The 16,928-nt window shown below is 39.4% G+C and overlaps 1 protein-coding gene across 3 annotated transcripts in view; it reads left to right on the top strand.

Annotated features, from left to right (window-relative positions):
* Positions 1 to 16,928, top strand: part of VPS13B (vacuolar protein sorting 13 homolog B) — a 354,623-nt gene that overhangs the window by 92,287 nt on the left and 245,408 nt on the right. The gene's annotated exons all lie outside the window — the stretch shown is intronic.

Below are 16,928 nucleotides of genomic sequence, written 5' to 3' on the forward strand. Positions count from 1 at the left end.
CAAAACCCTTTACCATAGATAATTATCTGGTGTGTATATATACTAACCACCAACTCACAAAACAGTGGTAACGGGACCACAGATAACTAGGGCCACATGTATTTTGTTTGTAGTTCATTATGTTGTTAAATATTGGATATTGAAAGCTGTTTCCGCTATTTTTGTAGGGAGCAACTTATCAGTTCAGGGAAGAAATACAAGAAAAAGATTTGGGTTCTTGTCAATTCATTTATTTAAACACCAGATGTGGTTTAAAGACAGTTACACTTATTACACATGCTTCTGCAGGTAATTTTTGACTTACGACACAGTTGGGACTGGAATCCTGGTCATTGAGTGAAGAGGTCATTAAACGAGACATCATTTGAGTGCTTCATTCAGTGCCTGAAATCCTGGCATTCCCAGTTATCATTAAGTGATTGTGTGGGTTATCAATAGCAATAGCACTTAGACTTATAGTATTGACCACTCCGTAGTGCTTTACAGCACTCTCGGTGGTTTACGATGTCATCAGCATATTGCCCCCAACAATCTGGGTCCTCATTTTACCAACCTCAAAAGGATGAAAGGCTGAGTCAACCTTAAACCCCATCAGGATCTAACTCCAGGCTGTGGGCAGAGTTGGACTGCAATACTGCATTCTAACCACATTCTAACCAGGTAAGGAGTATTGGATGCTTCAGGGGTGGGAGAGACCCTGGAAGGACCTGCTGAAGAGCTGAAAATCCTCCCTGCCAAAATCCAAGCAGGATTTTCAGCCCCTGAGTGAAGAGACACATATGTGCCCATCTGCACCAGGCCTCGCAAGGCCTCCTCCACCCATTTAAGGCACCTGCCTTCTTTACCTTACTGAGCTGCCTCTCTGCTCTCAGCTTGGATTTCGGCTTCCTCTTGTTTCTGGAGGCTGGCTGAAAGAACTGCCTGCCAAAGGTGTTCAGCTTTCCTCATGAAGCAGTTCTTTCAGCCAGTTCCCAGAGATAAACTGGAGTCCTCTCTGTAGGTGACAACAGCTTGCAACCTTCCCTGCTGGCTTCCTCATTCACTTTGTAAGTGCCTATAGGTTGCCCAGATTACAATCATGTGGCTGCAGAGGTGCTGGGGAAGTGTTTATGGGCCACAAAGCCGCCTTTCTGAGGCTGTTGTAATTCTGGACCATCATTAAACAAAGGTCATATCTCAAGGACTGCCAATATAGTTGATATTTCAAAATTGGCTTGATCTCTGTTCTCTCAAAGGGAAAATAAAGCAGAAAGGAAATAAAACAGAATTCTACAAATTTAGAAAAAATGTTTCATCTCCAGAAAGAATTTTATAATAAAGGGATAAGACAATTAGAAAAAACAAACAAACTGGGAACTTAACAAAGAATGTCCTTTTCCTTACTGAGTCATTTTATAACCTCTTGATCCCATTTTTCATCCCTCAAAAAGAACCCCCCTCCAATCTCTCCTAGGACAGCTGTAGGGAACAAGATGTTGCTGGCAGCAGCCCAGGAACCGTGACCAATGCTGAGGGGCACTTAGGAGTAAAATTTACAGGATTAAAAGATGCCTGGTCTACTAGGAGGTCCTGTTATAAAAATGATTTTATTCTTTTTTTCCACAATGAAGGTTATATTTTTTTTTATCAATGGATCATTTAAATTTTTTGCACATTTTAAAAATTGTATAGAATGAATAAAACAGTGACTCTATAAGCTGAAATCTATAGCATTATAGATTTAAGAACAGAAATCAGCAGAAACATAAATTACAACAGCAACAATGTTATTTGATACCTCCATATGTTGCAGAGGTTAATTTTGTTCAGTGGGGTTAATTAGGAAGGAAGAGGTGGGCATAAAATTCAGGATGGTTGCCTCAATCTTTTTTTCCCCTTAGTATTGAAGTTTGGATAAAATGAAATTGTCATTTTTTCTATTCAACGTTTGGTCAAAGATGCAATTAATTCGAATGGAGTTTGTTTTGCAAAAGAGTGATTTTATATTACTAGGTTACACAGTACATAACACCTACACAGCACACACACACACACACACACACACACACACACACACACACACACACACAATTTAAAAACAGTTTATCTTAAATTTAATTTTTAATTAAAGACAATTCACATTTATGGTTTGGGCATAAGCATAAAAATTATACTCATCTATCCTGTTACACTTCCTCTTCTCTCCCTGAGGATTTCACTCCATACTTTATGTGTAATTATTGCTGGTTTTCTATCATGTTCCCACTGGATTTCTGTTCCAAAAAAGAAAGAAAAAAAATCTTATCCTTCTGATGACAGAACTTGCTTCAATGATTTCATGCTCTTAGCATTTTTGTTCACGGGAATTAGAAGCAAAATGTAGCTGCAGCTGAACATGGCATCTATTTTTGTAATGCTGAAGTTTATGCTTTGTTATTGGAGCTAAATGAAGAGATACAGGTGTTCTCCAGCTTAATCTGTTGGGATTTCTTGATGGTTAAGGCTTGCCTGTGCTTCCAGAGTCAAATAGCAGCTGTGAGACAAGGATTTATGCTTTTCTTAGAACTTTGGGATTTTAAAATGTTACATTTAATCACAAGCACAGAAAGAAAGCAAATGTTAAAGATGTTACATATACAAGTTGGAGGTTGATCTCTTTTCCATATGAGCTAGTTGTGGGAATAGAGGATCCAAGTTCTCTTTAATCTTAATATGGATGATTTTATAAGGATTGTGATATTTTCCAAAACATGGATATCAGGATATTTCTGTTGTGGCATAGAATAATTCTAACTCTTTTCTCATTATCCCATATATTCACATTATTTTATTTTTGAGTTTCTGGTATCAAAAGAATAATGATAATCTGGTACTTCGGATATTGTTATATATTAATTGTTTTTAATTTATCCAGGAACATGGTCAAACCCAAAATTAAAAATGTTTAAACTCTATCAAATTTAAATAGTCAAGCAGATATTGATCTGTTCCCCGGCCACCAAATCATCTGTGTTTAATATATTTTTTAATGTAAAGGGAAATTAAAAATTGAAAATTCATTGAAATTATTATCAAAACCTGCTAGTTATAATAATAATTTGTATATTATTGTATTATTATTATTATTAGTATATTATTCATTCTTCTGCAGAACTAAGGTATGAGCTTCTAAATGACTTTTCTATCTCAGGAAGATTTATAAATTGATTCAAATGTCAGTGTGTGAAAAGATATTGATAAAGCATTTCCTAGAGCTAGTTGATACTCAGATAATTTGGTAATAATGGAAAGTGAACATGCTAAAACATTAAAAATGATAATGACAGCATTAACTTTATCCAGAGATCTGGTGTAATGAATAGGAGTTACTACAAAATCTCAGTAATAATATTTCTTGAAGAATCTTCTTCCTACTAATAGGGAGGACACCCCATTATTTTGTTACTTTCACACATGTACTCACATATGCATCTAGAAAATTAGTCAAACTCTGGAGGAAATATGTCTTATGATTACCTCAATTGGCTCAGGAAGTACCGTAATTTTCTAAACTATAACATAGTGCCACCCCCCGATGACAGGGTTTAATTATAATTTTTAAGGAAAACATTCCCAAAATCTCTAACATGAAATTCTAAGAAAAAACATTCAAGCTGTTATTTTTGGATTATTATGTATGTGTTCTGACATGGTACATTACTGAATTAGACTGTATATTTTGGAGTTGCTATTAGAGACATTTATGGGGATAAAAAACTGTCTTTTATTATGTGCAGGTTCTTCTCTTGCCAGAGCTTGTGGGGAAGTCATAGATATATATTTATGATGCAATATTCTGTTCTTATGGTGATTTAGCAGATTTAGCATCTTAGGTTTATAAGAATTAAACTGAAGTATCAGAAGTAATGAGACCAAATACAGTATAGCACTTTAAAAACAAAATTTTGCTAATGTAGAAAGAATATCACACTTAAGATTTATATTATAATGGTTCAAAAGATTTATGTAAGGAATTCTTAAATTCTTGTAAGTTCTTTTTACAAGTATTAATTTTTTTCTACTGTGTAAATTGGTCTTTGGATGCTTCTGAAAACACTCCCTCCCCAGTTATAGATTAACTTCTATATTTCTATAGTTTGAAAAGCTCATAACTCTTTTAGAATTGTTTTGTAGCTACCTGTAGCAAGTAGAAAGCAATTCCTTTCCTGTACTACATCTGCTATTCTACTGTTCTGAGTTTATAAGAATATATATTATATATAGAAATCTGTATAGATATCTATATTACATAGATGGACTTCTTTCAAAGGTACAAGTAGGAAATCAGATTTTAATCTAAATTTAATGTTTCAGTTTTGAGGGTAATTCCATGAGGACTTAATTAATGAGAGTGAAAAAGAAACAACATGTATTAAAGAAAGAATACAATTGATAGCAAGACTGACCCCATAACACAGGAAGACCAAAAAGGATCCCAAACCAGTGGGGCTCAATCATCATCTTAACTCAAAATCTTAAAAATTATAAAAAAAAAATGAAGAGAGAGCAATATGGATCTCCAAGGGGCTATCGTTCTGGAGGTCCAGAACCATCACCAAAAAAGCACACTTCTTGGATTCTTGCTTAATTAACAGGACACAAAATGTGTCTACTATAGCTGACCTCACCAGATGGAAGGAAACACTGGTACCCCTATGTCACCAGAGCTTTATAGCTGATAGCCAACACCTTGAATTGTACTTAGATACCAAATGGCAACTGTGCAGCTTGTAAATGAGTAGGGACACATGTACATACTGTTGCATACCCATTACTGCATTCTAAGTCAGCTGTATCTTTGGAATTGTTTTCAAAGGAAACTCCATCTAAAGCACATTATAATAGTTCAATGAATGACTGAAGGACTTTCTGGTGCATGAATGAACATAACTATGAAATGGTTCTCTTGACATCAGCTGCCACCTGCTGTGTGGTGCAGTTTTCTGGAATGGATAGATTTGTGCTTTATAAGACCATGGTTGTATTTTTTCCTCTTTTAAATGTAGTTAACAGGCTTTCAAAAAAATCAAATAGGAACAGGTGTATCCCTATCCTAAATAAAATATTTTAAGTTCTTACCATAATAATTTTTCTCTTCTTGATTTCTGTCTTGCTTTTTGATTCAGAACAACCCCTAAGACAACTTACATAATTACAACTGTAATTATATTTCATGATTTTTTTACCCGATGTGATATATATATATATATATATATATATATATATATATATATATATATATATATGTATATGTATATGTATATGTATATGTATATGTATATGTATATGTATATGTATATGTATATGTATATGTATATGTATATGTATATCTATATATATATCTTTGGTCATTCGGGTTTTTTCCCATGTAGAATAGAAGGTATAAGAGCAATGTTTCGACGAAATCTCATCCGTCATCCTCAGGCTGGTGGCTTCAGCTTCGTTTTATATATATATATATGGATGCGGTGGCTCAGTGGGTTAGGACGCTGAGCTTGTCGATCAGAAGGTCGGTAGATTGGCGGGTCGAATCCTGAGTGCCGCATAGCAGAGTGAGCGCCTGTTACTCGTCCCAGCTTCTGCCAACCTAGCAGTTCGAAAGCACGTAAAAATGCAAGTAGAAAAATAGGGACCACTACGGTGGGAAGGTAACAGCGTTCCGTGCGCCTTTGGCGTCTAGTCATGCCGGCCACATGACCACGGAGACGTCCTCGGACAAGCGCTGGCTTTTCGGCTTTGAAACGGAGATGAGCACCGGCCCCTAGAGTCGGAAACGACTAGCACGCATGTGCGGGGGAACCTTTACCGATAGATAGATAGATAGATAGATAGATAGATAGATAGATAGATAGATAGATAGACAGACAGACAGATATCTAGATATAGATATAGATATATAGCAATAAACCTTCACTCTCAAACAGCCTACTGATCTCTTATGTTTGTATACATATCATTTAGTTGACCCATGTAAACACTGTCAAATTTTATAAAGCAAACATACTGTAGTTTATCTTCCCACCTTAGAGCCTTACTCTGGAAATGGCTTACATATAGTGACAATAGTTAAGTTGTCACTGGCCTTAATATGATCAAATAGGAAACAACTCTCAATTTTAATAGCCTTGACACCAGAAGTGTCTGTCACAGATGCCTGAATCGAGAGAAGGGGGGAAACATGAGAAAGAGACTCAGTAATTTCACTTATCCTAAGTATAAGTTGAGCTAGAGAATTACTTTTGCAGGTTTTTAAGAGTCTATTATGATATCCTACTAAAAAATATTTCCGATAATTCTAGTGGTATAAGAAGTATAGTAGAGTTTAACTAATGTTCCCATATCTTTATAACTGCTTCAGAAGGGGATATCATATTATTGGATCTAAGTCTCCACTTAAAAAACCCTCTCTCTTCAGAATATGGATACTAATTTCCCTGTGCTTGATCCAGATCCAACTAGAATAGATTGCTTGTAGTATATGATCCACTTTGTCCTGCAGAATGATTGAGACTGAGCAAGTAGTACTGCTGTCCATCTATTCACCATCATAGACAGCATTTAGTAGTTATTCCATTATGATGGTCCTGTTTTTAGAATTATCTGTTCTAAAAACAGTGCCTCTTTGATTCCCAATTACCACATGTGTCTAGAGCCATTTTTGTAGTCAAAAGAAATTTTGTACTAAGATCAGCAAGAGTCTCAGTTCTTTACTGAGACACATCTGCCCATCAAATCTGACCAGTTGCAAGAAGAACTAATATTCAGTTCTTATTCTTGACTCTTCCCCTTCCATTTAAATGTTGGGTAAGAGTCTGAAATTTCAATATCATTCTCCTTCCCTGATGAAGCCACTGTCATATCCAGAAGCTGGAATATCATCTTCAGAGGATATCAAATGGTATATTGAAGGAGCAGAGTTGTAGGTTTCAGTATACAGATAGTCCTTGGTTAACAACCACTCATTCAGCCATCATTGGAAGCGTTGATGGCGCGGAATGAGTAGTACTTAAAACTGGTCTTGAAAGCTTCTGTCGTCAGTCACTTAATTATAATTCGGGTGCTTGGTAATCAGTTTGGACATGGAATGGTTGCAGCATCCCATGTCATGTTATCACCGTTTGTGATCTTCTCTGTTAACGTCCTACAAATAAAGTCAATGGGAAAACTGACAGGGAAGCTCACAAGTTACTTTTGTAAGTCACATGCATCTCTGCAGGTTTCTCCTCCGAGAAGCCTGGCTATGGTGCCCATAGCATCTCATCAGCCTGCAATAGTCACCTGTACATCCTTGCTCATCTGGCAACAGCCAAACCTGCTGCATTGTGCTTGTACTGTTCTGGCAATCATGTACTCTCACACAATCACCAGCCACACTTTGCTATACTCATGCCATGCCTCAACAGCCATCCCACACCCTCGCACATCTGGTAGCAGCCACCCCTCCCTTGCTGTGATTGCAGTGTGCCTCAGTGACCACCTGCACATCCTCCTCCATCTTCTCTCACCTGTCAACAGCCATTCGTGGCCCTGCTGCACTTGTGCCAAGTCTTCCACCTGTGCACCCTTGTACACATTTGCCCAGCCTCAATAGCTATCCCGAGTCTTGTATTCATACCACACCTCAGTTATTATCCTCATGTACTCTTCCTCACCCTACGGCAGTGGCGTAGCGTGGGGGGTGCAGGGGGGGCCGGCCGCACCGGGCGCAACATCTGGGGGGGGCGCGACCGGCGGGCTAGGGCAAGGCTGCTCGCGAGCGAGGGGTATCTGTGCCTGCGCCGACACAGAAACGCTTCTCTCTCCGGGTGGGGGAAGGCTCGGCGGCTCCCTGGGTCTATATACGCCTCTGTATGCGCACGCCGCCGCGCGCTCCCGCGAACGAGAAAGAAAGAACAGCAGCGGCGGCGTTCCTCGGTGTGGGCGTGCCTGCGTCTTTCGGTGTGAGGCTTTCGGAGAGGCTGCCTTTGGCTCCTGGTACTTGCAGCCGGTGTAAAAGAACAAGTCTGTGAAAGCGGGCGAGAATTTCAGGGGGGTGGGGGGGACGGGAGATCGCGGGAGGTTCGATTCTTCTTACGCCAGGGGGGTGCCAGGCGTGCAGTGCGGTGAGAGAGCGAGGGGGCGCAAATTACTTGCCTTGCCCCGGGTGCTGACAACCCACGCTACGCCACTGCCCTACGGTACCCACTTGCCTGCCTGCCAGCCTTCTTGTGACCTGCCTGAGACTTGCAACTTCCTGCTGCTTCCCTCATTGACTTTGTTTGTTGGAAGCCAGCAGAAGTTGCAAGGAGGTCCTTGCTTAATGACCCATGATTCTTATTTAATGATGGTAAAGGGGATCTCTGCTGTTGCTAAGTAATTGTCAGCCTTCTCAAGTAAACCAGACAAGAAACATGAATAGATGAGCTAAATTTACTTTGTTGTAAGGGTACATTAATTGAAACTTGCAAGTCGGAATGTACAAATATTCTCTTGCCACTTTTAACCACCTGATCAGTTAGGGTGGGTTCTTCCTAAGTTTTTTTCTTTGACCGTTAAGTCTTTGTAGGCTCCTCCCTCTCCTTTGTCTGATTGTTTCCTAGAATTCTTGTAATGAAATGTATGGATGGCCTTGGGGGACAAGGAAAAGAGATGCTGCCTAAATTAGTTAAGTTTGTAACTGAAATTATATATGGAATGTATTAGTTTTCTATAGGACAAATTTATAAAAGCTTTGACATTTGAAGAATTATATTGAAAGAAATCTCTAGTAAGACTCAGTCAAGAAGAAGTAGATAACCGCTGTGTCAACTATACCTCAAAATCATGGCAAGAGATATAGCTTTGTGTTGCCATGCTTAGTTATGTGCCTTTAATTTGAGAATCCTGATATTGGAGGAGAGAGACTATTTCATGAGAAAACAAATAATGAGGTGGCCCAGGTGCAGAGACATTGGAACATAGCCCGTCAGGCTGCGACAGTGTTTTCCATAGCATAAATAACAGGCTTGAGAAAGGATATTTTCTTTTCACTGATAATGCCAATAAAGTGGTCAATCCTTCCTGCAATTTACATCTATATCTAAGATAGAAATAGCTTTTGTATACTTGGATCACTGATGTTCCTAACTCTTTTTGGAGCCAAAGAATGCCTGGAGATTGTTGGCAGGAAAGATTCTTGGCTGTGATGTGCCAAGGGAGCAAAGTTAGAGGGCCAGGTCTTTAGAAGGCCAGAACTAGATAGAGACGAGACACATTCAGAATGAAAGAGAGTGCAATAAAAAAAATGGGTCTTTGACTTAAGAGAAAATTAAGGAAAGATAAATATAATTGCATAAGGGAAAAGGCTAGATTATGGGTTAAAAACAGGAACAGTTAATAGGTATATTAGAAATGCAAAGGTTGATACAGAGGTTGTTGTTGTTAGATGCGAAGTCGTGTCCGACCCATCGCGACCCTATGGACAATGTTCCTCCAGGCCTTCCTGTCCTCTACCATCTTCTGGAGTCCATCTAAGCTCACGCCTACTGCTTCAGTGACTCCATCCAGCCACCTCATTCTCTGTCGTCCCCTTCTTCTAGTGCCCTCAATCTTTCCCAGCATTAGGCTCTTCTCCAGTGAGTCCTTCCTTCTCATTAGGTGGCCAAAGTATTTGAGTTTTAGCTTCAGGATCTGGCCTTCTAAAGAGCAGTCAGGGTTGATCTCCTCTAGGACTGACCGGTTTGATCGCCTTGCAGTCCAAGGAACTCGCAGGAGTCTTCTCCAGCACCATAGTTCAAAGGCTTCAATTCTTTGGCGCTCAGCCTTTCTTATGGTCCAGCTTTCACTGCCATACATTGCAACTGGGAAGACCATAGCCTTGACTATACGCACTTTTGTTGGCAGGGTGATGTCTCTGCTTTTTAGTGTGCTGTCTAGATTTGCCATGGCTTTCCTCCCAAGGAGCAAGCGTCTTTTAATTTCTTGGCTACAGTCCCCATCTGCAGTGATCTTGGAGCCCAGGAAAACAAAATCTGTCACTACCTCCATTTCTTTCCCATCTGTTTGCCAGGATTTGAGAGGGCCAGATGCCATGATCTTGGTTTTCTTAATGTTTAGTTTCAACCCAAGTTTTGCACTCTCCTTCTTCACCCGCAACAAGAGGCTCTTTAGTTCTTCTTCACTTTCTGCCATTAGAGTGGTATCATCTGCGTATCTTAGGTTGTTGATATTTCTTCCGGCAATCTTAATTCCAACTTTTGATTCATCTAGCCCTGCCTTTCTCATGATGTGCTCTGCATATAAGTTAAATAGGTAGGGCGACAGTATACAGCCTTGCCGGACTCCTTTCCCAATTTTGAACCAATCGGTGGTTCCGTGTCCAGTTCTCACTGTTGCTTCTTGGCCCGCATATAGATTTCTCAAGAGACAAATAAGATGGTCTGGTACGCCCATCTCTTTAAGGACTTGCCAGAGTTTGTTATGATCCACACAATCAAAGGCTTTTGTTCTGTACCAGCCTGCTACCGGCCTTGCAGAAAGGCAACCCCTGTACAAACGGCAGAGGCTGGAAAACGTCTGAGGCAGGAAAACGTCTGCCAAGTTTAATTCACAAACAAACAACAGAACAAGAAACAAGATACCGGAACTTTGATCCTCAAACGGAGCGGTTGCTTTCAGCAACCAGCCCTTCCCCAAACACTTATTATTAGAGTTCAGGGCGTGGCCTCCCTGTGCCTCCTTCCGAGGAGTCCCACAGCCTTTCTCTGCTTGCTCCTGCTTGACTGCCTCCTGCGTCGGGCGTCCTTGAACAGGGCCAGCTGTGGGTCATCATCATCCGCGCTGTCGGGCTCGCGCAGCTGAGAAGAGGGCCCTGGCTGGGGGCTCTGCGAAGCCTCCAAGCCATCATCAGCAAGTTCGTCTTCAACACCCTCCTCCTCCCCCTCGTCTGAGTCATCCGAGTCATCCGACCCGGCTGCCGGACCCACAGGCTGACCCTGAATCACAACAGCTTTAGCATAGTCAATGAAGCAGAAATAGATGTTTTTCTGGAACTCTCTAGCTTTCTCCATGATCCAGCGTATGTTAGCAATTTGATCTCTAGTTCCTCTGCCTCTTCGAAATCCTGCCTGTACTTCTGGTAGTTCTCGATCCACATACTGCTGGAGTCTAGCTTGTAGAATTTTAAGCATAACTTTACTAGCATGAGAAATGAGTGCAATGGTGCGATAGTTTGAACATTCTTTGGCACTGCCTTTCTTTGGAATTGGAATGTAAACTGATCTTTTCCAATCCTGTGGCCACTGTTGAGTTTTCCAAATTTGCTGGCAAATTGAGTGTAGCACTTTTACTGCATTGTCTTTTAAGATTTTGAATAGCTCAGCTGGAATACTGTCACCTCCACTAGCTTTGTTGTTGCTCAGCTTTTCTAAGGCCCACTTCACTTCACATTCTAGGATGTCTGGCTCAAGGTCAATGACCACCTCATTGTGATTATCAGGGACGTTAAGCTCATTCTTGTATAGTTCTTCTGTGTAGTTTTGCCACCTCTTCTTAATCTCTTCTGCCTCTGTTAGGTCCCTGCCATTTTGGTCCTTTATCATGCCCATTTTTGCATGAAACGTTCCTTTCATCTCTCCAATTTTCTTGAAAAGATCTCTGGTCCTCCCTATTCTATTGTTTTCTTCTATTTCTTTGCATTGTTCATTTAAGAAGGCATTCTTATCTCTTCTAGCTATTCTTTGGAATTCTGCATTTAATTGGGCGTATCTTTCTTTTTCTCCCTTGCCTTTCGCTTCCCTCCTTTCCTCAGCTATTTGCAAAGCTTCCTCATACAGCCATTTTGCTTTCTTGCATTTCTTTTTCTTTGGGATGGTTTTGGTTGCTACCTGTTGTACAATGTTGCGAACCTCTGTCCATAGTTCTTCAGGCACTCTGTCTATCAGATCTAATTCCTTAAATCTATTTGTCACCTCTACTGTATATTCAACAGGGATATGATTTAATTCATACCTGACTGGCCTAGCGCTTTTCCCTACTTTCTTCAGTTTAAGCCTAAACTTTGCAACGAGAAGCTCATGGTCTGAGCCACAGTCAGCTCCTGGTCTTGTTTTTACTGACTGTATAGAGCTTCTCCATCTTTGGCTGCAGAGCATATAGTCAATCTGATTTCTGTGTTGACCGTCTGGTGATGTCCATGTGTAGAGCCGTCTCTTGGGTTGTTGGAAAAGAGTGTTTGCTATGACCATCGTATTCTCTTGACAAAATTCTATCAGCCTGTGCCCTGCTTCATTTTGTACTCCAAGGCCAAACTTGCCTGTTATTCCAGTTATCTTTTGGCTTCCTACTTTAGCATTCCAATCCCCCATGATGATAAGGACATCATTTTTGGGTGTTAGTTCTATAAGGTGCTGTAGGGTTTCATAGAACCGGTCAATTTCATCCTCTTCAGCACCGGTGGTTGGGGCATAGACTTGGACTACTGTGATATTGAATGGTTTGCCTTGGATTCGAACTGAGATCATTCTGTCATTTTGAGGATTGTATCCCAGTATTGATTTTCCTATTTTTTTATTGACTATGAAGGCTACTCCATTTCTTCTGAGGGATTCTTGCCCGCAGTAGTATACCTGATGGTCATCTGAATTAAATTCACCCATTCCTGTCCATTTTAGTTCACTGATACCTAAGATGTCGAAGTTCAGTCTTGTCATCTCTTGTTTGACCACGTCCAGCTTTCCTTGATTCATGGATCTTACATTCCAGGTTCCTATGGAGAAAAAATCTTTACAGCATCGGACTTTCCTTTCACCACCAGACATATCCACAGCTGAGCGTCCTTTCGGCTTTGGCCCAGTCGCTTCATTCTTTCTGGCGCTACTAGTACTAGCCCTCTGCTCTTCCCCGGTAGCATATTGGACGCCTTCCGACCTGAGGGGCTCATCTTCCAGCGTCATATCGTTTTGCCTTTTGGTACTGTCCATAGGGTTTTCATGGCAAAGATACTGGAGTGGTTTGCCATTTCCTTCTCCAGTGGATCACGTTTTGTCAGAACTCTCTGCTATGACCTTTCCGTCTTGGGTGGCCCTGCACGGCATAGCTCATAGCTTCATTGAATTACGCAAGCCCCTTCGCCACGACAAGGCAGTAATCCATGAAGGGGGATACAGAGGTAAGATAAGGCTAAAAATAATTGTATAGGAGAAAAAAATATGAAACCAATGTTTACTACAGAAGAAAGTTTATTTTTAAAAAATGAACCTTTTTCCCCTAAATACAAGATACAAGATACAATAACAGAATTGGAAGGGACCTTGGAGGTCTTTTAGCCCAACCCCCTGCTCAGGCAGGAAACCCTATACCATTTCAGACAAATGGTTGTCTAATCTCTTCTTAAAACCTTCCAGTGTTGGAACGTTCACAACTTCTGGAGGCAAGTTGTTCCAATGATTAATTGTTCTGCCAGGAAATTTCTTCTTAGTTCTAAGTTGCTTCTCTGCTAGATTAGTTTCCATCCATTGCTTCTTGTTCTGCCCTCAGGTGCTTTGGAGAATAGCTTGACTCCGTCTTCTTTGTGGTAACTCCTGAGATATTGGAACACTGCTATCATGTCACCCCTAGTCCTTCTCTTCATTAAACTAGACATATCCAATTCCAGCAACTGTTCCTTATATGTTTTAGTCTCCAGTCCCCTGATTATCTTTGTGGCTCTTCTCTACACTCCTTCCAGTATCTCAACATCTTTTGACCAAAACAGGATGCAATATTCCAAGTGTGGCCCTACCAAGCCATTATAAATTGGTATTAACATTTCATGTGATCTTGTTTCTGTCCCTCTGTTAATGCAGCCTAGCAGTGTGTTGGCTTTTTTGGCAGCTGCAGCACACTACTGGCTCATATTTAAGTGATTGTCCACTAGGACACCGAGATCCCTCTCACAGTTGCTACTTTTGAGCAAGGTACCCCCTATACTATACCTGTACATTTGGTTTTTCTTGCCTAAATGTAGAATCTTACTTTTTTCACCACTGAATTTCATTTTGTTAGATAGTGCCCAATGTTCAAGTCCGTCAAGATCCTTCTGTATGTTAAGCCTATCTTCTGGAGTGTTGGCTGTTCCTGTCAGCCTGGTTTGATTTTATCATTCCTGGGTTGTACAACCTTGGAACTGATAACGGGGTGTCTTGGAATTCTTTCCCCATCCTTTGCTATGCAACCAAAATGCTGTATAATATCCCTTGTTTAGTGGTGGGAATAGGGCCACTTGAAATGGGATAAAACCTCAAATTCAACACTGTACTTTCAAAAGTGAAATTATTTTACCTTGATTTTATTTTTATCTTTAACATCCATTTTGTTTACAACCAACATGCTGGCTGAGGAATTCTGAGAGTGGAAGTCCACACATCCTGAAGTTGCGAAGAAGTTGAGAAAAACTGATTTAGGCTTTGATGGGGAAAAAAAGCTTTCAGAATCTTGCCAGTAATGATGAGTCATAGTCCAAATACAACCACTTTTGACAGCTCTTTTTTAAGTTCTTCAGAAGGTAGTGTGGTAAAATATACACAAGAGAAAAACTTTTGAAAAATGGTTGAGGAAATTATCAAATTCCCTGGTCTCATTTTGCTTGATAATAATTGTTAGAAAATAAGGGTACTACTGTGGTGTAGTATATGTTTATACACACAGTGGTATCTAAGCAGTTGTATAAGAGTTGTATGAACTATTATTTGGTTTCCAGCTGTTACAGAATGATAGATACCTGATTATTTCCATAGAGAAAACAAGGGAATTCTCAGGCCTAACTGTTGGAATTATGAAAAATTTATATGCCTTTAGCTCTAATGAATGGAAGGAAATGTGAATATCTTTTTCTCTGGTTCTGTGCTTCTAACAGCCGGAAAATATTTTAATGCACAAATACATAATTTGCTTAATATTTATTTATCTATCAAATTTATATGTACACCCATCTCACAAGGAGTGATTCTGTGTGGCATACAACAATTGAGTGAAGCAATAAATATATTGTAAAATTATAAACTATTGTAAAATTAATGCAAAGCTAATATTGTATTAATATTTGAGCTTTGTAAATATATGTTTTAGAGTGAAATGCAGATTTGTTCTAAAAATAGCTGACTTTTAATGCATAAAATCATAATATTTCATATTTAGAAAATTGGACATTTTCAAAAGAAATTCAGGTTTCTTAGAAACATTAAAAGTTAATTCAAGAAACACTCTGAATTAGCTTTACATCTTATGTCTAAAGTGTATACAATGGAGGTTCAGTAACTATTTCTCTACAATTTTTAGCTATTAGTAAAATATAACGAGAGGCAATTGCCCTCTTCAAAAGAGTTAGCGTAGCAGAAATGTTGATGCATTTGGAGTGAAACATCTTTATCAAGTTAATGCAAGACAGTCATGCCCTACTTGAATTACTCATTTATAATAGCTGAGCAGCAGCCTGCATGTGGACTTTGAAATCCTGGGAAAATAGGATGTATGCATGCATTCTGAAAGTCTTTGCTTGAAACAGCTGGAAAATGTTCCAGTGGATAGTCAGCTACTAGCTGTTGCCTGCAGTTTTCAACATCAGGAAGATGTGCTCAGATTAATTACTTACTAGATTCATTATTTCCAATGTGAGAATTTTATTGCCCTTTGTGACTGTCTAAAAATATAAGTGACTCCTTCACTAACTTGAACCTAATTATAGATGAGTGTGACAGATCTCACTTTTGACAAGCGTATCTAGAATAGTACCCAGAACAACACATTTGGACAGAAAACTAAATATGAATATAACAATGAGCTTTTCAGATTATTTGGCAAATAAATTCATTTAACCAAAACAAAAAGTGAATATACAAATATTCTTTAAGCAAGAATCTCAGAGCAATTTCATTTGATATCAAGAGATACTGTTAACCTAGATTGTACTAATGAAAAACCAGAACCAGGAAAAATTTTCTTTAGAAGTTGTCCAAATAGTGGTTGAGTTTTGTTTTAGAATCTTTCTCTACTTATTTTTGTATTTCTAGAAGAACAAGATTACAATATTTCATTGGATTACTCTTATTATGAAAATAACAAAGAAAAACTAAATACTGTATATGAACTAAAATGTCAGAATTATGAAATTTTGTGATGTTTGGTCTAAATTCATTCATTATTATTTCCTTTTTTTAATTTGCATTTTGTATGATCTCATCTTTCCCAGCAGACATGTCTTGCAAACAAACCACACTGTTCTATTTAAGGACAGTGCAGCTGTTAATACATATATTCAGGAGGTGTGTATAATTTCATATAGAAGGAAAATATGCTCAAAATTAATAAAATCCCCAATTAAAAAATTCAAATCATTTAAGCAATTTCATATATGTCGAAAAGGTGCAATTCTGCAATCCAACAGATATGTGGCATGTTGAGCCAAAACTACCATTGATGCTAATGAAACTGTTGCAAAGGCCGAGTCAAACTCAGCTCACCTTTTCTGGCCTAATAGAACAAGTATATTGTTGCATCAAAGATTTTCTAAGTTCAAAGATGAAAACATTCAGATTTTGCTTGTGGGTGCAGTAAGAAACACAATCCAATGGGGAAAAGCTGTGGCCATGTGAGCCGTTGAATTCCCAAAGAAAAGCAAATATAATGCCCTTGCTCCATAAATTGGACTGGATGCCAGTTCGTTTTTGGGTCCAAAGCAAGATGTTACTTATCACATGGCATGGGACCAGGCTACCTACGGAACCGACTTTGCCCCATCACATTAGCCCGTCCCATTTGATCAGGCAGGGAAGGCTGCAAACCCGTTTGTCAAAGAATTTCAACTGGTAGAGTCTTGGAAAAGAACCTTTACTACTGCTGCCCCAACATTATGGACAACAACAATAATAAAGTTGGAAGGGACCTTGGAGGTCATCTAGTCCAACCCCCTGCTCAGG

This window comes from Vipera berus (assembly GCF_964194415.1).
Source record: "Vipera berus genome assembly, chromosome: 3".
Classification (NCBI taxonomy): domain Eukaryota; kingdom Metazoa; phylum Chordata; class Lepidosauria; order Squamata; family Viperidae; genus Vipera; species Vipera berus.